The sequence below is a fragment of the Ambystoma mexicanum genome, chromosome 6q (genome assembly GCF_040938575.1).
Source record: "Ambystoma mexicanum isolate Mex_15411 chromosome 6q, UKY_AmexF1_1, whole genome shotgun sequence".
NCBI lineage: Eukaryota > Metazoa > Chordata > Amphibia > Caudata > Ambystomatidae > Ambystoma > Ambystoma mexicanum.
The window spans coordinates 1,457,405,484-1,457,426,777 of NC_090937.1; positions in this window are offsets into that span (position 1 = coordinate 1,457,405,484).

Genomic DNA, 21,294 nt, shown 5'->3' on the forward strand with positions numbered 1-21,294 from the left:
AAACCCCTTCCCTTCTCAATAGGATCAAAGGTACATTTGGTATGCAGCACCCTTGTGTGAGGGTACCCCTTTTGTGACCGGGTGTTCCCTTTAAATCCTGGTGCAGGACAGCTTCTTATGGCTGTCTCTATCGGGATGGTGTTACCTGCCCTCACAAAGGAACAACGAGAGTCAAACCCCATGGCTACAGTCTTGCTAGCAGCAGCAGGTACAACCTGGCTGTGGGGAATACACATAATCCTTTCAAATCTTGGCTGGACTCACATGTGTGATTTCAAATTGCTCTTGCTGGGATAATTAAGAGATGTTGGACACTATAACCTAAACTCGGCTATGGCTTATAGTTACAGTTTAGCATGCTACCAGGACAGCATTCACATAGTCGAGCTGTCACATGGGCACCACTATGCTTTCATAGATGTAATTACCTGCATCTTTGTATTCATTCGTGAACATAACATAAAAAAACAGTGTGTCTAACCTCTTGCTTGATAGCAATTCCTCACAGTGAGGTCAATGACTCCATGCTTCAGGGAATGGTGTAAGAACTGTTTCACTGCTCAAATCTTTGCTTTCATCAATTCACAGGATTGAAGTACAAATCGAGTAAGTTACTGTGCTCAGCAAGATCTGGGTTGGCAGTGTCACACGGTCATGCAAGTCAGACTTAAATGTGCATGGTTACAGTACGGTGCAGTAGGTCATCTTATCCTATCTTAATGAAATGGCGGTAGTACTGAGTGGGAGGGGGAAAACCTTAATTTACATGCAGTTTTTATGTGTATTGTTTGTTTCAGTATAGTTATGATGTATTTCTGTTATGTACCAGGCTCTCACCTATGAACCATGACATGAATAAGGAGAAGAGCAAGTTGTACTCAGTTGAGAAAGGTTAAGACTTCAGATATTTTGTTCACCAAGAAAACATATTTGAACATTAAAACATATCGGGACAAAGGGCACCTGTATACTAAACCACAGCCGAAAAATATGATGAAAGTACATGACTGGTAGGCATATCCAAGCATGGTCCAGAACTGCTAGCCATCTTGGACTGCGAATTGGCATTGTCATGGTCAAGGAGAAGTTTGTCAGTGTGACACTGAAGAAGTGTTTTGCCTGGGACACATGAAAACTACAGACACAAATGGATAACGCTGGGGCAATCATGGAGAGGTAGAGCCCTTTTTGGGTCAATCCTCCTTACACTACAGACCTAAATCTATATATTTAAAATGCTTGGGCAAGTTTCCGTACTAACCTGATGCAATTTAAGTGTTATGTTGCCCCCTGCTATCCAAATGTCTAAGTGCACATCTGTGTGCCCTTCCACTTCAACAACAGCTATCAGTTTAACAAACAGAACGAGCACGGTTCTACGCGGTCACCTTCACATTCCACTAACGCAAACATTCAGAATAATTTCAAGTTACTTCTTTCCACCCCCACTTCTCTTCACACAAGTCATTGCGATTCCTGTGTCAATGAACAGTTAATTACCGGCTCATCATTTCGGTCTCTAAAGAGCTAAACTCTGTAGGATGAATGCCTCCTCACAAGCTAAAACTGAAAATAGGTGCTGTAATTATGCTACTACGCAATCTTCTGCTATCACAGGGACTCCGCAAAGGTTGACAATTACGCATCTACAAAGACGTATACCTCTCCTTCCATCCGGTACAAATATGCTTTTCATTTAAAAGAAGGCAGTATCCTATACGTATAGCCTTTTCTTTTTATTTATTTTTTTAATGTATATTTTTTGGCCTTATTATATACAAATGCATTGAAATTCAACAAAATAGAATAATAGCAATGAACCATCATGACCATATACAGTCCAAAAGTAGAAAAAGTCAAAACTTCCCAACTCTTCCCTCATCTACCAACCATTATGTTTAAAAGGAAATACAAAATAAAAAAATAAAAACAACTTATCTTCCGTGTTTCCATCTCTGCCAATTTGCTGATCACTCGAAATCCGTTTCAAGGCATCCACTCCAAATGTCATCAAAAGATTTACCCTTTTTATACATTCTCGTTGCCACTCTCTCAATGTTGCAAAGTGAGTATATTTCCTGCAACCACATATCACTAGTTGGAAAGACTGCTCATTTTCAATTTCGTAAAATTGTCCTTTTTGCGACCATGGAAGCCCTCAAGACCCAAGTCACCTGATGGTAAGACATATCCTCCAGATCTGTGTCCTCCCCTAGAATCAAAGTCTCAAAGTCATGTTCTATGTCTACCCCAAGGACTGTATTCATTATCCTCATTACATCAGCCCAAAACGATCTGACTCTATAGCAATCCCATAACATATGCATAAGTATTCCCTTTCAATGGCCAGATCCGCAGCAGGCTTCTGACTGGCTCAGGCTATGCTTGCAGACTCATTCGGGAGTCCAAAAAACCCTATTTAACAATTTCACTTGGCGGGCCCTCTCTCTGATATTAATTGTCATACAGGGAATATTTCTGCAAAGTGCCTCCCATCTTAACCATGTCATCTCATCTTCAAGGCTCTCAGACCAGGTTTCCAGAAGCTTTGTGTTTCCCAGCAAATCACTACTCATAAGTTTGTACATTGCCGATGTCATGTGATCCTGACCTCCCAAATGAATATTGGAATCCACTAGGTCAGATTTCAAGAGCTCTACCACTGGCACTGCTAACTTTAGGAACCGACATTCTCCATGTGTGCAGCCCTCAAAGCCATATCTAACTTTGAAGTCATGAAATGAGAGCCAAGACCCTTCTTCAAAAAGGTCTGTAATCTTCTTCACTCCACTCAGATACCAATTTGGCCAAAACAGAACTTTATTGTTTTAGCAAAGGATTCTGCCATATTGATGCAGAGCCCATCTCGCCAGGGACCATATTCAGGGACATCGCTCTGTCTCTCTAACAGGACCACAAAAAATCAGTCAGAATGGATCTTTCACTCCACCCTTTGTTTGAAGTGGATAGTAAAGCAGAGGGTTCCAAAGGACCCACCATATAAGCGTTGACCACTTATCAAATGGCTCCCTTATGAATGACAAAAAATGTCTTGACTTGTATGCCATGTGGTATCTGACGAAGTAAGGAACACTTAGACCCCCCCTCTCACACTGAAGCTGTAGTTTTCCAAAGTTTAAGCCTGGGTGGTCTGTGCTCCCATAGAAAAAACTGGATCATACAGTCTCATTTGTTCATCATGGATTTACATGGAGGAAGGGGGATCATACTCTTGATATAGTTGATATTCAGTGCGCTCACTTTCCCTCCCAACGATAGCCTGAGGGCATCCCAACGTTGTACGTCCACTGACAACCTCTCCACTGCCATTTTCAGATTAACATCCATCAGTGATATGCCCAGATATTTCGTTTTCGCGACATGTCATTTGAAACCAATGTCAGTTGCAAAAATACGAAAATGGCATGGCCTCTGACTAGAGCCAATTGATTTTATAATTTGAAACACTTCCAAAGTCCTCAATGAGGCCCAATAATGCCGGAATAGACACTGTTAAGTCCTGTAACACCAAACGGTCACCTGCAAATAACCACAACTTTTGCATTACCCCATAAAGGCTGATTCCATTTATTCTCTCCACTGCTCTGATGGCAGCAGCTAGCCGTTCCAGTGACAGGACAAAGCATTAGCGAGAGTGGACAGCCATGACGCGTCCCTCAGTGTAAGTCATATTTCAAGGTCAGAGTACCGTTAGTTAATACTTCCGCTGTTGGTCCTTCATATAACAACTTTACCCAGCTCACATATTCCGGACCAAATTTCATCCTCTCCAGCGTTTGAAACAAGAAACACCAGCGTTCTCTGTCGAAGACCTTCTGTGCATCTATCGAGAGACCTACATCCCCCACCTTCAGCTTGCTGGAATCAGACAACTTCAATAATAATTTTCTCATATTCGTTGCTGAAATTCTCCCCTTTACAAATCCAGCCTGATCAGGTTGCACCAGCTTTGGCAAGATATCCTCCAGTCTTCTAGCCAGTGCTTTAGAAAGGATTTTACAGTCCACATGTATAAAGCTTATTGGTCTATAGCTTGAGATTGTGGCATGTCTAAGGGATGGAGAGAGCCTACACTTGTCTCTGCACTGCCCTATAGAACTCTGCAGGTAACATGTCTGGCTCGGGACACTTCCCCAAGTTGAGTGCATACATAGCCTTCTTGATCTCATCCTCTGTCAACTCCCTCACTAACATGGTCCTATCTTCTTCCGACAAACATTCTAAGGACTATTTTCTCAAATGTTAATCCACCAAACAAGCACCATCCAATCATGTTTCCTGATGAAGTGTATTGTCAGGTGTATTGACCGACGTTTGAGTCATTAAGCTGCAACATTTGGTGATGTGGGCTTAGAAAATCCAAGATGGCCAAAAAGCCCACATGTGCGCCAGAATCCAGGAGAACCGCGCAGTTTGTGCGCACACCAAAATGGTCGCCTAACCTTCCACCCACCAGTGCGCGCGTGATGGGCCAAGGGTGCCATGAGTGGAATGTGTGCCAAAGGAAAAACAGCAGTGCCTGTTAGCTTAAAAAGCCCTTTGAAATCAACTTGGTTTCTCTGAATGCAAGCTAAAAATGCCTATGTCAAACATTGCAGGATATTCAAAAATCTCACTGAACACCAGCAGACATTTGGCAGAATGAAGTTTTGTGTGCATACAAAATCTGGAAAGAAAAAGAGCCCAAAACAATGTTCATAACAAAACTGGCTGAGCTGTGGAGGTCAGCAGCTTAAGTTAAACCGAACTGAAAACCACTAAAATCAAAATGTTTAAATTAAATGAGGGACCTACTTTTGAGTGTCACATAGTTTGTAACTGTTGAAATCTCATAGTTTTGAACTTAGAATCAGCACTCTAGCTGCATGTGTAAAAATTGTCAGTTTGATTTGAATGTAGAAAACTGGGAACAAAAAGTGACATTTAGCTGAAACCTGGCTTAATGAAACTGGATTCTGCCTGATAACTACCCCCGAAAGGAGTTGAAACTGGAGCAACAGCTGTGTTCCCAGGCCTGGCTGCATTCTGATGCCCCCACAAAAAGGAGGTGACACACCTCTGATTGAATTACCTGGGGACTGCAGGAAACTGAACAATGGACTCAGGCAAATGTTATATTGGGGGGCCGTAAAGTGGCTTCCTCGTGGGAGAAGTGCCTGTGAGAGCCAGCTGAGCTTGGGGGGAAGTGGATAAACCAGTTATTCCACCATGTGATGTGGGAAGCCACACCCCTGTTTGACCAGGGCATAATTTTAAAAAGATAGATAACTCATAGTGCAGACTTGTCAGAATTATATAAGTAATATCATTATTTTTGTGATTTTTCTGTGCACGTTTTAAGAGGTGTTAGGACCCTGTGGTGTATTCTGGGGGGTTGCTAGCGGAAAATAGGGTCTTACTCCAAATGTCTGCATGTTAAAAATCTGACACTTCATCAATTAATGTCCATACTCCTTGCGCACAGGTGTGTACATTTTGGTAAATGTCCGATATTGGTAAACCAGTCAAAAAGCGCAAAATGTAATTTTTTAATGCAAGCTCCTAGAAACGCCAGAGTCGGGACAGGGACTATCTTTAGTAATATATGATGTGTGTACGTGATGTCAAACAACTGTGTACCTTGGAAATATGTATTTGAATCAAATATAGATTTGTGGGCAAATTGACCAGGGGAGGATCCTCTGACCCATAAACAGACCTCATCACTCTGACTCACAACCCAATTCCCCCAATCATGGGAGAGGGGAGAATTGGGCCAATGACAAGTAGAGAGGGGCAGGCTCAGTTATGCCACACACACACCCACTTCCAAAACACATAAAAAGAGACTGCTGGGACAGGTAGAGGGATTCAATTCCATTTTCTGTGGGACGCTCTGCCGGGAGACTCCAGACTTCACATCCATCAATCTTCAGAGACCAAAAATGTACTTCAGAACTTAAAGCAAGGGCCTAAACCCACAAACTGAGAACTCTTCTCAGCAGGCCTCAGCATCCTTAAAATCATTTGCAAACTATTCCACAGCCGGGCGAGCTGTTTGAATTCTTTGCCAAGAACAATTGCCAGAGACCAGACCAGAGATCCAGAGAACCACAGGCCGCTGTATCCAGAGAGCTGACCCAGACCGCTGTGAGCAGAACCAGAGATCCGGATCGCTGTGAGCAGAACCGGTGCCTGATTGACCCGCCGAGCAGAGAGAACCGAAGTCCAGTCCAGTTGACCAGATCTGTGACGAGGCCCACTCATTTCAAAAATAGGAGTGAGTATCCGCCAGAACTGTGCAGAACCCAATCTCTTAGTTAAAATAATGTAATCCAAACTATTTTAACCTAATTAGAACAGCCTCCTAGAAATCGTGTCATCTGTCATTTTTAAAGCTACACAACTGTCACCTGTCAATTCTGCAGCTGCAAGCTGTCACCTGTCATTTTGAGTTTTACTTTAAATCCGAAAATCTACCGTTATTAAATCGTCCGTATCTCTGGAACCGTTTGGGCTAGGAACGAAATTTACTCTTTATACTTTTTCCGCAGTCGCGATTCATGCACTCGCAAAATTTACCGCGATTTGGCTCAATTTCTCCACTTGTCAAAATAGCAGCTCCATTCTTTCCTTTGTTAAAATCCGTTTGCAACCTGGTAATAACTCATAGAGCATTGCTAAAGTGAGCCTGAACTAATACCAACAAGCATCTCTCACTCACCCTGAATATCTAGAGGGAATTAAAAGCACATTTCTCACTTCATTGTCATCACATTCAAAGCATTTTTGGGCCTGTGTTTCAAACCTCTACCTGTTTTCCTCTAAGCTTGCTGGGGGGGGGAAACTGCATTTCGTGTTGCATTTTGTTGGGATTCTTGAAGACTGTGTGCTCTCCTTCCATTTCTTACATTGCATAGGGGGGAGTGAATTGTCAAGGAAAAGTGATTACATTGTCTTTTGTTGAAGCCATATCAAGTTATCTTCTGTACTGCATTTCATTCATCATTGCGTTTCCTTGAACCATATAAAGCATTCTTTCCCACCCTATTCTTCTGTTCCTATTCATAAGCTACCTCTTGCTGATTACTGCTCATATTCACAAGTGTAATATCCATTATCAATTTATTTATAGAAGTGTGATATATATATATATTGTTTAAATTTTCAAATAAACCTTTTAATTTGCAAAACAAACCTACTTCTTGGCTCAGTGGGGTCAGGGGGATTCTAAGAGGGGGGTGTTATACAAGGGTTGTCATCCAGAGTACTGAACTGGACATAAAAATACATCAATAAGGGTTTTCCTCAGCATCCCAGACTAGGCATTGACTTAGCTGTAGTGTTGATTGAATATCGCTTACAGTATCATAGAATTCCCTGCCCTCACTGTTAATCTTGGCAGGGCCATGGGTAACCCGACCTCCACACTTTTCAATTGCACCAATCGCCTTGCTCCAAGCCACCACTCTCAGACGATGCACCAATAACGCTTCCTCATAAAAGCTTCAGGACTGAAAAGAGGCATCTCTCTGCCACTTAACTCAGGTGCTCATTCACCTCATATTTCATTTTAGAAAGCCTCCTCTTTTTCCCCTCCTCTGGCAGCCTCATCACCACCTTCTCCAACTCTTTCACAATAGCACTCGGGGCACCCAGAGAATCAATCTGTCTTTTTTTACTTCTGTTTTTTTCCAGAGACTTTCATCAGCACACCTCATCACACACTTAAATGTCTCCCATGCTGTGTCTACATCTACCTCTCCATTCATATTGAATTCAATTAATTCCTTTGCTTCACGAGTCAACAGCTGTCTTAATGCATCATCTTCCAACAACGATATGGTCATTCTCCATGTTTGTGACCTCTTGGAAGATTAATCCAGAGATAAAACCATCACTATTGGGTCATGATCGGAAATCAAAATGTTCTCCATTTCACACCTTTTGAAATTCTGAGAGACTAGTCCAGGTGTCAGGATATTATCGATCCTTGAGTAGACATCATGTGCTCATGAGTGTAAAGTGTATTCCCTACCAGATGGGTGTTCCAACCTCCATATGTCTAAGAGACTGAAGTTGTTCATGAGCAGACTCGATGCCTCCCTATCCTTGTTTCTCCCATCCCGATACCTCATGCCACTTCTATCCAAAAAAGGGTCAAGGACCACATTGAAATCGCCTCCCAGCAAGATATTTTGTTCATTTGCAAATGCTGCCCAACTCCTCCAAAAAAAGCTCCACTATTTATTACCGGGGCGTAAATGCTGCACATCAAGACAACCATGTCCTGAACTCTCATTGTCACTAGACTGGTCCTTCTTTGTCACTATGAATTGCTAAAACCACCACTGGAAAATGTATCCTAATTAAAATCATCACACCCCTGGAGTTTGCATACGATGAATGGAACAATTGTCCCACACAGACTCTACAGATTGTTTCTGCCTCAGCTTCAGTAAGGTGTGTCTTCTGCAGGAGAGCAACATGCAATTTTTAAATGTCGCAAATGTGACACTTATTTTTTCTTTATGGGGCCATTAATACCATTAACATTCCAAGATACAACATTCAGGGTATCCTTGGCCACGGACGAGTGATCTGCCATGGCTCCTATTTGCCTTTCATCACAAAACACCTGTATATTCTTAGCCTAATCCAGAAGGGAGTACCCCCTCAAACAAAACCAAACACAAAAAAATAAGAGAAAACCAAAAAAGCAAACCGCAACCAAAACACAGAATTCCAGCGCAGAGTTGACACTGAGTGCCACAGCAACCTCCATATTGTAAATAAAAAGCACCACTCCAAGAGCCTTCTCCTCACAAGTAGTAATTCCTCTAAACCACTCCATATGCCGTGCCCCAATTGACCTATCCCGCAATCTATTCTCTTTGGATGCCTCAACCCAAACCCATAATTCATGGCACAAGATATTTAAACTGGGTCAGGCTTCATAGGCCACAGACTATCCTGTACTTACTATTCCGCTGTTCAAATGGGCTGCCTCATTTAAAGCAAACCTAGCCTAATCATTAGTTGGACATTAACATATTGATTGATTGATATTTTATTTCTATCGCGCTCGTACACAAGTGTTTCAGAGCGCGACAAGGCAAGGGAGGGGAACAGGGGAGAAAAAAACGGCGATCTTACTAGGCCCAGTGGCTTTGAGAACGCGCAAGTGCATGGGAGAGGGCGAGGGGAAAAGTGCATGGAAGGGGGAGAGGTGGAAAGTGGGAAGCAGAGGAGAAACAGATAAATAACAATAAATAAATAATAAAGGCAACAAACAGTGGTAATGCAGCCAGCAATTTGCAAGTGCTAGGTTTAAGGCAGCAGACAGGGTAGGTCTGATAAGTGCAGGAAGAAAAAGGGGGGGCTGTAGGGTACAGATACAGACCGCAGTGCAAGGGGTATCCCGGAGGCAGTGCGGGAGAGTGGCAGGATGAGCAGGTACCTGGGCCCAAAAGACAGAGGGTGGCCAGGTGCACAGTGCCAAGAGAGAACAGATCAGCAGGGGAGAGGGAGAGCGAAGGCAGAAGAAAAGAGGAAGGTCTTGAGGTGCTTCCGGAACCGGAGATGGTTCTCCTCAAGTTTTAGAGTGGCAGGGAGACTGTTCCAGAGGGAGGCCCCAGCCGAAGACGGAGATCTACCCCCAGCTCATTTCTTATAAAAATGACTGACCCTGAGTGAGTTGGAGGTAGAGGAGCGAAGAGCATGAGAGGGGAGGTATTTGTAGAGGGATAGCTGAGGGTATTTTGGACCCAGGCCCCAGAAAGCCTTGTGGACAATGCAGAGGGTTTTGAATGTAATCCTTGCATCCACTGGGAGCCAGTGGAGAGATTTCAGAGCTGGAGAGATACGATCCCAGGGCTTGAGGCCAAGGACAAGTCTTGCAGTCCTGTTCTGGATTAGTTGCAGGGGGCCGAGAGTAGACAGGTAGATTTAGATAGAGGCTGTTACAATAGTCCAAGCTAGAGAGAACCAGAGCTTGAGATACCATGAGCTTTTGGGGGAAGGAGAGGAAAGGCAGCGTACCTCTGAGGAGGTGCAGTCGGAAATTTGACTTTTTAGAGACCTCAGAGATGTGGGCGGAGAAGGAAAGGGTGGAGTCGAAGATGACCCAGAGGTTCTTAGCCTCGCAGGTGGGGGTAGGAGGAGGGCCAAGGGAGGCTGGCCAGAGAGTGAGGGGAAATGATGGTGAAGGTGTGCCGATGAGGAGGATCTCCGTCTTGCTGGCATTTAGACAAAGATCATTGGCGGCACACCAATCTTGAATGGCAGTTAGGCAATCAGAGATGAGAGAGGGAGAGGAGGTGGCAGAGGGCAGCCTGAAAATGAGTTGTGTCGTCAGCGTAGCACTGGAAATTTTAGCAGAAAATGGCAATGCAGTGGGTGAGAGTTGCCAGGTATTGGTTGAAAAGCCAGGGCGAGAGGTTAGACCCCTGGGGAACACCACAGGTAGAGAGGAAGATAGATGAAAGGAAGGACCCAAGTTGGACCTGGAGGGTCGATCTGAGAGGAAAGAGGTCAGCCAGGCCAGAGCCTGATCAGTGATACCCAGGTTTTCACAGAGACGGTTGAGCAGGATGGTATGGTTGATCGTGTTGAAGGCAGAAGAGAGATCGAGAAGGATGAGGACAGAGGGAATATTTGAGTCAAGGTTGGTGAGCAGATCTTCACGGATGTTTAGGAGAGCAGTTTCCGTGCTTCTGGCAGCTCTGAAGCCAGACTGGTGGTCATGGACACAACCAACAGAATTGGAATTAAGGTTAAGCTGAGGGATGGCCAACTTTTCCAGGAGTTTGCTAAAAAAAAGGGAGTAATGGAAATTGGCCGATAGTTAGCTGGACAAGAAGGATCAGCTGTGGGTTTCTTGAGAAGAGGATGCACAAATGAGTGCTTCAGAGGGGAGGGGAAGGATCCAGAGGCAAAGGAATGGTTGCAAAAATCAGCAAGGGCTGGAACGAGGGTGTCAATGTGGTCCTTGATGGTTTTAGAGGAACAGGGATGAACCTGTTTTGAAGATCGGACTTGTCTAGCAACCTCGACAGGGGTGAAAAGAGGAAAGGACGAGAAGGATGGTGGGAGTGTGGCTAAAGGAGGGTCAGCAAGCACAGATGGAGAGGGAAGAGTAGGAGTGTGGGTGGAGAGGGTGGACAGGATGTCCTGGGTTTTTTAAATGAAGTGAGAGGCAAGGACATTGCAAAGAGCCTGGGAGGCAACATGAGGGGTAGAGACTGCAGCAGGGTTGGCCAGCTCCTTGCAGATTTTAAAGAGTTTGGCCGAGTTGTTAGATGCCACAGAGACATGAGCTTGAATATGGACTCTCTTCTTGGTGAGGACAGAGAGTCGGTATTTCCTTTGTAGCAGCCGACAGACCAGTTTGTCAGATGATGAACAGGAAGTCCTCCATTTCCTCTCAGCTGCCCTACACTTACGTTTAAGTGTAGCTAGGTCAGAGTCATACCAGGAATGGCACTTGGCTTTGGACCTCAAACGGATCCTCATGACAAGGGCAAGAGCATCAAGCGTATGAGAAATTGAAGAGTAGAGCAGATACAGGGCTGTATCAGGATGAGAGACAGCCAAAGGTGGAGGGGAGGGAGAGAAAGTGGCGGCAAAAGCCTCAACTGACACACGCTTCATGGGCCGGATGTCCGAGAAGGTAGGTGGCAGTGTTGGGGTAGGCTTGGCTTGGGGGGAAGAGAGGGAGAGATGAGATGAGAGGAGGGAGTGATCGCTCCAGGAGAGAGGAGTGGTCAGAGGGATGGAGAGGGGGAGGTCAGAGGAGATCAAGACATCGAGTGTGTGCCCTGCAGAGCGAGTTGGGCCAGAGGGCAGGATGGACAGGGAAGGGAGTCGCAGAGGTCACGGAAGAGTACAGAGGAGGAGCAAGGAGAGTCTAAATGTATATTTAGGTCACCGAGGAGGAGGAGTTGAGTGGAAGAGGCCAGGAGGGAGTAGGAGAGAGGTCTGCCCACTCAGAGAGAAATGAGGTGATTTGACCAGCAGGCCGGTAGATGGTAACCACAGTAAGAGAATGGGTAGGCGAGAGAGAAAGCCTACAGACAAGGCATTCAAAAGAGAAGTAGGTCTGAGTGCGAATGATAGAGGCAGGAATCCACTCAGGAAAGATCAGGGCTACCCCCCCACCGGACCGGGAGGATCTGGCTGCTGATGGGATCTTGTAGCCATCAGGGAGGAGAGTGTCAAAGCTCGTAACAGATCTGGCCGTGAAGCATGTCTCAGTAAGACCAAGGACATCAAGGTCTAGTTCTTCAAAGAGGTGGCAGATGGCAGAGGAGTGTTTGACGACAGAGCGTTGAGAGTGGCAGTATGAAGAAGGTTGCCAGCCTTAAAGACCTTCCGGGGAGGGGTACAGATCAGAGGTACGCCCTGCCTAGGAGGGGCAGAGGAGGAGGAGGAGGAGGAGGAGGAGAGAGAGGGCAAGGTAGCCAAGGGGGGAGAGGAAGGGACAGCAGGAGATGAGAGGAAATTGGTGAGGCGACGGAAGCGCCTATCAAAGAGGAGGAGATTGGCCTGAGGGCCTTGGACCATGACAGTGCCATTTAGGTAGACATTAATGATGACTTCAGAGGAGTCGAAGGAAGCCATGAGAACTTCCCAGCGAGTGCCACCATTAATGGGAGAGGAGGAGATAGGGCAGAGCACAGAGACCATATGAGGAGTCCATAGATCTGGCGAAGGAACGACAAAGAGGATGTCGGTAAGGGTCTGTCTGGCGGAAGCATTGGAGTAGGTGTTGGCGATAAGAAGACCAGGATTAGAGGCCAAGATATCCTTTTTGAACTTCTTCCTACCAGACTTAGTGAGAAGGGAAGGATAGTCAATGGAGAAGCAGTTGGAGAAGATAGGAGAAACAGAAAGCGCCATTGGGGTGGAAGTAAGGAGAGGATGGAGATACTGGGGGGGCTAAGGCAGGTAGGTGTGAGACAAAAGAGAGTGGTGAGGACACTGGGCTGGCAAGTTACAGAGAAGAAACAGTATACAAGCAAAATACAGAGAATTTCGCAATGGACAGCAAGATATGACTTTTTTGCACAAAGCAAAAACAGCAAGATTTGACTTTTATGCACAAAGTAAAACACAGCAAGATTTGACTTTTTAAACAGCAAGATTTGACTTTTTCAATCTTGGAATCGGATGTTAGCAAAGGGTTTTAGGAAGCACTGCGCAGCAGGAGGATAACATGGGAGCAACAAGCAGAAGGAACAGTGATAGTCAAAGGCAGTAGAAGTGAGTCCATAAGGAGGGAACTAACCCATAGTTCTGGAGGTGGCAAAGTCAAGGCAGTCCGGATTTCTTAGAGGAGTGAGGTGGCAGCATCATTGTGGTTAAGGTGCAGGGAGGACCCCAAATAGCGTTCTGGAAGCGGACAGGGAGCAGACGGGCCTTGGAAGTGGACCTTTGCTGAGAGGGCCGGCTGAAACCTGCCGGTCCCTGATTGGATGGAAGAAAACACTCAGCAACCAATGTGAGTGCAGCACAGGGAGAGGTGATTCAGCACAGCCTGCCTACACAACGAAGAAAACCACGACAGCCATCTTGGAAGGGCCAAAACAGTCAAATAAGCAGCAATAGTAGGAAAAAACTAGTGCTTTCAAAATAGCAACGCAGCTCCAGTATTATTAAAAAGCTCAAAAAATGTACGATGAAAATGCCAAATAAAACAGTCCTTTCCAACAATATTATGCAAATTTCCTCTAATTTTCTTTTTCTTCTATTTTTTTCAAAATTCGATTTTTCAGGTTCAATAATTCCCCAGGAGGTGCAATAATGCACAGAAAGTGCACCTACCTAATAGAATGGTCAGCAGCCAGGCACAAACTCCACATGTGCAGGAGAACATCAGATGGCCAGGAGGGTGAAGGGTGGCCAGGAGGGTGGAAACAGGACCTCACTCCCAGTGAGAAGCAGATGAAACAGTACTAACTATCATCGCTGTGCACCCCATGTATAAATAAATGACCTTATTCCACATTCTATATCTGTTTGACCTACAAGTGTATCCCATTCAGCCATCTGGGATACAGGTAAATGTAAAACAATCAACGCCCATCCAAGCTAATATTATCACTTGTCGACAGAAACAGTTTCCTGACCTTTATTGCGGTCATAGCTGCTTAAAAATGCCCCGTGCTGCCTATGCGAACTTTGTGTTTAGTCTTTTAACCTGCGTTCTATAACAATTCTCCACCCACCACCCCATTCTTTGTTAAGTTTTGCCTTTTCAATGACCATTAATAAGTCACAGGGTCCTACACCCCTTCCTGGAAGCGATCACTGGTAATTCCGACATTAGAGAAGTGACCTTATGAATAACCCACCAATATTGAACTTTAAGATGCTAGAACGGCCTATGTAACGTCAGGAACAGCTAGTTTAATAAAAAATTGTCTGGGTGCAGCACAATGTTTATTGGAAACTTGGCCATAAAACTATAAACAAGGCTAAGCTGTGATGGTATCAGTTTTATTCAGAGGTACTTTTCAAGGAAATGCGTTGCTGGACAATTGGTGATGGGGGAAAAAAATCGATTGATCACTGAATGAAATATTGCCATAATGCACATGCTAGCCTGTGTACATTCTTATCACGTTTTGCCAAATAATAAAACATTGATTCTCCAGTTAGTAGAAAGGAACCAAAGAGTTCTTTGTGTAGTCAATAAAAGTCTCCTGCCTCCCATACAGTCAGCTGGCACCATAATGCCAACTGGTTCCAGTAAAAACAACTTCCCAATACCTTTCAACATATTGTAGGTTGAGAAGAGCTAACTGGTGAGGGGTAGAAATAGATAGCAGCAGTACTTAGCAGTCAAACAATCAATACAAAATATTTTAAGGTCCTAAAATAGAGTTATGCAAGTTGATTCTGAGAATTCATTCTTTGGGGTGTTCGTGAAACAATACCACAGTGTTCACTTGCAGCTTCTCTGCCACATACAATGTTCGATAGTCATGTCCTTGCTGGGGGCACCAAGTCATCTTTACGGCATTATTACTGTGCTTTTGTCGAATTTGCACATTAAAAGATATACATAATGGCTTTGTTGGTTCACATAGAAAAGTGTCCAATACTTTCATAGGATGTTGTCACATATCAGGAAGATTCAACTGTATCGTGGCATTAACATAAATGTCCTCAACAATCTTGTCTTCTATTTTTGTATTTTCTCACTGATAATTTACTGATAATTTACCAGTCTGCCATGGCATGCCTACCCCAGCAGAACTGCCATCATATATGTAAGACATTGCAAATGTGAAGGTTACACAGCACACTCAAGCCACATGCACATAGAACCTTTGGCCCTATCCAGGCCTGCACTATCATTCTGTCTGCGCTGTGGCATTTTGAACACTAGCAATGCAACATACCTTTTGATGGTACTTGTGCAAATCCAAATAATCTAATGGTTCCACTGCTTTGACCTCGGCTGTATGCCTCTCAGAACTTGAATCCATGCAATGTGACCACCATAGATGCATTTCTTGGTTGTTTACTTGCCTGGCCGCCTGCAATTCAAACCTATGATTCCCATCTTATGTATAGGTGGTATTGCCTACTTAGTTATATGAACTGAAATCTTTGTAACTTGCAGGCCACACACAGATCTCTGCAACATCCACATTTAGTCTGTTTAGAAATTGTTTACATGAAGCTTACTAACTCTCCAAAATTGCTTGCACACTTATCTCAGAGATATGTAGTGTGGTAGAACCCGTGACCTGCTGGTCACATACCCATCTTTGTAATTGGTAAATGACCCATTGAGCTAATTCTACTGAGATTGGATCACGTGTCCTTTAGTGTGCCTGTTGTAGGCCTCTATCACAGTACATATAATTTATTTTATTAAATGTATTTGATAAAGTACAAACATTGCCAAAAGCCAGATGGATCGCTTTAGAAAGTAGAAGAAATTAAACCAAGTATCATAAAAGACATCTATTAGATGAATGGTGCTACATATTGACCATTAAAAACATTCCAAGAAAAGTGAGCATGGAAAAAATGTAATCTAAAACTAAATAGTAAAAGCATTAAGGAAAGAGAAATGTTTTCAGTTCTTTTCAGATATTAAGAAGAGAAGGGGCCAAATGTAAAGAAATGGGGAGAGCATTCCAATTTTGAGCAATGGCAGCAGAGAATGCTAGATTTGCGCAAATAGTTTTTCTAAAACCTGGAATTTCAATACATGCTAATGTCTGACTTCTGGTTTCATGGTGGCAGCCCAAGAGAATTTGTCTTTCTGACAAAGGCTGCTTGAGTCGGATGGCTTTAAAAGAAATTCGGCATAACTTGAAGTGAACTCTGGGTTCAAAAGGTAACTAATGCCGCATTTTTTAAATGGGTATAATGTGATGAAACCTTTTTGCAACAACAACCAGTCATGCAGCATTTGAAAAGTGGATTTCAGTGGACTCAAAATAAATGCGCTGAGTCGCATGCATTTCCCCATCTACGTGTGATACAACAAGAGCCTGTACAGAAGACTGGAAAAGCTCAATTACGTCCAAGTAAGCCTTCATCCGGCGGGACACCTTAAGAAGGACATTTTTACATGTGATTGAGTGTCATCTGCGTATTGTTCGATACCTCTGCCATGTTCCACCATCCGATCTCAAAGTATCTCTATATAAAGATTTAAAAAATAGACCGAAGGGTTCCCTGAGGCTACCCATATTGTACGGGCAGAGAAGGGTAGTGGAACAAGCCCATCTGGATAGCTTGAAGTCTGCCAGCGAGAGAGGACTGAAACAAGTTCAGTGCTCATCCCTCTCCCTCCCCTATACAAACCACGTGAGAAGATATGCTGGAAGAAAAAGCGCTGTATAGTCCACCATGTTAAAAACTAGATAGGACTGGCCACCAGGGGGCGCACGGATGAACGTCCTCTCCGTGTGAGCACCGCCCCCATGGTCCCGAAATAGCGGCATGAGCCCCCGCTGACGGACCCCCCCACCGCGAAAGTGCGAAAATCCACAATCTGAAGAGACCCCCCCGCAGCGGAGAAGAAACCCGACGGAAATCGGGCCCGATTTCACTGAGAACGAGGCGTTTTCAGGAGCGCCCGCCTGCTGCACCACGGAAGACCCGAGAGCGGCGACCGCTGTGACGGGCCTCCCTGGCGGTGACGGTCCGCGCCCTGGGCCTACCGAGCAGACTGGACCCGGAACCCCAAAAAGTGACACCCCCCCGGGACCGGCATATGAACACGGGGTGAGTGAGGACCCCCACTGCGAGACTCCGCGGCGTCGGACCCCGTGCCCCGGCGGCGCCGCGTGACACGCGCACCTCCTCACTGCCGACGGTGCGTGTTGTGGCCTGTGCCCCGGAAACTGCGAGCTGTGCCCCGAGAATCGGACACGCTCTAGGGAAAGCAGGGCGTCGACCCCTGCAGTTGCTGCTTGCTGGATCCAGATCCCCATACTTGTGCTGCTGCCCCCGGCTCCACCGGGGGTACCGAGGTGCCGTTACGCACCGGGCCGCGCCAGATCCCGGCGGCGAGCCCTGAACCACGGCGCACGGCCCTGGACCCTCCCTCCTTGCGGTAGAGGTGGAGACGGCCCGCCTGAAGGCTGAGGAGGCCGCGAGACACCGTATCCACAGAAGGACGCAGCCCACAGCACGGTCCGTATGAAAGACTGATCCCCACGTGCTCCTAACTACTGGCTGCCTTGGTATACGCTCCCCGTGCCAAACGCCATATTGAAGGAACAAGGGTAACCTGCTACCCCAGCACTGCACACGGGGCAACCCCTGCCTAGGAACGCTTCTGGACCGTGTAAACCCAGCGTTGGGGACACCAAACACTGCCCAAACGTCGTGCTCCACGTACAACGGATTCCCAGCAATCTGGCAGAGAAAGTCCCAACAGAGGTCTCCTAGAACGCATAGGTGACCCCAGCCCAGGGTGAGCATGACAGCAATACCCTACCCCGTGACCCCCTGCTGACCTGACCCGAGGAATTGGCCCACACCACACGAAGTGCCGAGAACAAGTGACAACACTGAGCCTGCTACCCGTGCATCCTCCCAGAGGGTAGGGCCCCCTATCCAGGGGCGTGTGCCTCCTCCAACCCGAGACTCTGCGCATGGACCCGCGCCACAAACTGGCCAAATTCGCTTACGGACCATCCCCCGCACCCTCTAGGAACATAGACACCATGGCCACGGACCCATCGGAGGCAGGTGCTGCGGCCACCAAAGGAGACATTGCCACTCTACTCTCTGAAATAAAAAACATGAGTGCCAACCTTGGCGGCAAAATCGACAAAATCACCCAGAGAATGGACAGCTTCGAGGAGCGATTGGAAAGCGTGGAGAATAATCAGACTTCGATTGATACCCTCGAAACTCAGATGGATGTACGAATTCGCAACATTGAGAAAAGAGAGATCGAGGCAAAGCTCAAGATGGATGACCTGGAAAACAGGGAAAGGAGAAATAACCTTCGTTTCTTCGGCATTCCGGAACGGGAGGGTGAAACTGAGAAAGACCTCGGAGACACCATTCACGACATCATCAAAATACTAACAGCTGACGAAGACATCGATGAACCTAAGACTGAACGCATACACAGAGCTGGAGGACCGCCTGGCGGCCCGCGCTCTGTACTGGCCAAATTCCACCGATACCAAGACAAAACCAGAATTCTTGAAAAAGCCAGGTCTGGTGGCCCGTTCACGATGGGGGGCGCGCAAATCACCATCTTCCAAGACTTATCTTCACTGACGTTAGCCCTAAGACGCCTTTGCAGCCCCCTGACGAAATGGCTGAAAGACCAGAATATAAGGTACAGATGGGGTTACCCCTTCTCGCTTACCTTCGAGCATGGTAGCAGAAAACTGATCCTACGCTCCGAAGAAGAAATCAAAGATTGTATCGCCGATCTCCTTGGAACGAACCAGGGAAGCAAGGAAGGTATCGACGGCGAGCGCCCGGGAATGCAATGGGAACTCCAGGGCCCTAGGCGCAAGAGGGTGAAGGGATCAAGAAAATATAGACGCCCCAACAACACCCCCGAGCAGACCTGAGCCAAGGGACCCGGGCGAAATCTGAGCTGACCACAACCATGGTCACAGTGGGCTGCACTGTCTCCCGCGGAGATCCTTACATGGCGGACCCCGCTGAACGGATGTCGCCGCTGGCGGGGCATCCCTCCGGACCGAAAAGTGATGAGGACTCCCGTGGAGAGACCAGCAAACCGCACGTAACGTTGGAATTTTTCACCTGTTTGTTGTTACTGTTGTTGAAACTGTATAATGTTTGGGGGAGGGAGAAAGAAGATGGGGGCTCACCCTTAAGTAGCGATGGGAAATATGATCGGGACCGTGGGACGACGGTTCCTACTGATGGTCCGCCAACGGACCATACGTTTCCACCTTGTCCGTTCCGGACGCCGTCAACGGCTGCCGACGCAGCACACCCTATTCCTACGCTCAAACGAACGCCACCGATTATGGTGGGACACGAGAGAAGGGGAGAGAGATAATGAACACTTGGGAAATATACAAATATCACTACACTCGCTTCAAGGTATCGCGTCTGCGATGACACAGGGTACCGGCAGGCCTTCCCGGACTCTGGTGGCGAATGATTCCAGGCTACAAACCACCAATGGCATCGCATGAGAAGGAGAAGGGCAAGGGTCTTCTCAGAATTGGGTCAATCAATGTGAAAGGACTGAACTCTCCCACCAAGAGGTCACTGGTACATAGAGAATTTCGAAGGTCTGGCATAGACATTCTCCTCATTCAGGAGACGAAATTTGCGAGGGGTGAGGAGCGGACAGTTCTGGGAACTAGGGGAGGCACGGAATTTTGGGGCTCTGGCCCGCTCAGAAAGGGAGGAGTTGGAATCCTCATTAAGAAAGGAGTTCGGTTTGAATTAGAGAAGTCCTGGTCGGACGTGAGCGGACGAGCCCTCTTGATTGTGGGGAAAATTGCAAGGGTTCAGGTCACGATTGCCACAGTGTACTCGCCCAATACCGGACAGACCGCATTCCTCAGGAAAACGATCCCCAAAATAGTGCTGGAAACTGCAGGCCATCTCGTTGTGGGAGGCGACTTCAACCAATGGATGGATCCATCTGTAGACTGGAGACCAGGCAACCCCGACACGCGGAATCAGCATAGAGGGGCCCGCACTGAATTCGCTGCCCTGATGGAGTTATACGACCTACGTGACGTATGGAGAGCACAGCACCACGACGAAAAGGGCTTCACTTTCTACTCGAACCCTCATGGCACATTCACGCGCATAGACTATATATTCCTCTCGTCTGACTTAGTGAAGTCCACAAGCCATTCCAGTATAGTTCCGATTACATGGACAGACCACGATATGGTACTGGCAGACGTCGATTGGGCTGATCTGCCTGTCGCCGGAGGCTCTTGGCGCTGCAATGAGTCCCTTTGGGCCGACACGGTTTTCAGGGCAGAAATGGAGACCGAGATTGAAGAATATCTCAGGACAAATGACAATGGAGAGGTCTCCAAACAAATGATCTGGGAAGCTGGGAAAGCCACATGGAGAGGCGTGCTAATACGTGAGGGCTCCTCTAAGAAGAGAACGGAGGATTGTCGAAAACAAGTTACGCAGTGAAATACACCAACTGGAGAGCGAATTGAGAGATGGAACAGAGGTAGACTCCGCCAAACTAGACATGGCCCACCTCAAAAGAGAAGAACTACGACTGGTGGAACATGGCCAGGTGGTGCGGAAATTGCAATTCCTGAAACAAACATACTATGAAAAAGGCGACAAGGCCGATGCGCTCTTAGCTGCTAGGCTCAGGGAACGGAGAGAGGAACGCAAGGTTAAGGAGATATCAGACCCCAATAGCTCCACGACACATACACCCTGCTCAATACCCGAGCGTTTTGCCACCTTCTATGAAAATCTATATACCTCAGAGCTGCTATCGGCTCACCCTGACATAGCGTCCTATCTGTCCCAAATTACCATTCCTACGGTAACACAAACAGAAGCCGAACTCCTTGATAGTCCCATAACTGAAAGTGAAACGAGAGAAGCAATCAAACGACTCAAATTAGGGAAGTCTCCGGGCGAAGATGGCTACACGGCCGGCTTCTATAAGACCTTCGCCGATCAATTGTCACCCTTCCTCACGGAACTCTTTAACGAGATAGTGAGCTCTGGGAATGCCCCAGATTCCTTTAAGAAAGCCCTCGTATCTGTTATCCCTAAAGAAGGCAGAGACCCCAAATTATGTGGATCGTACCGCCCCATTTCCCT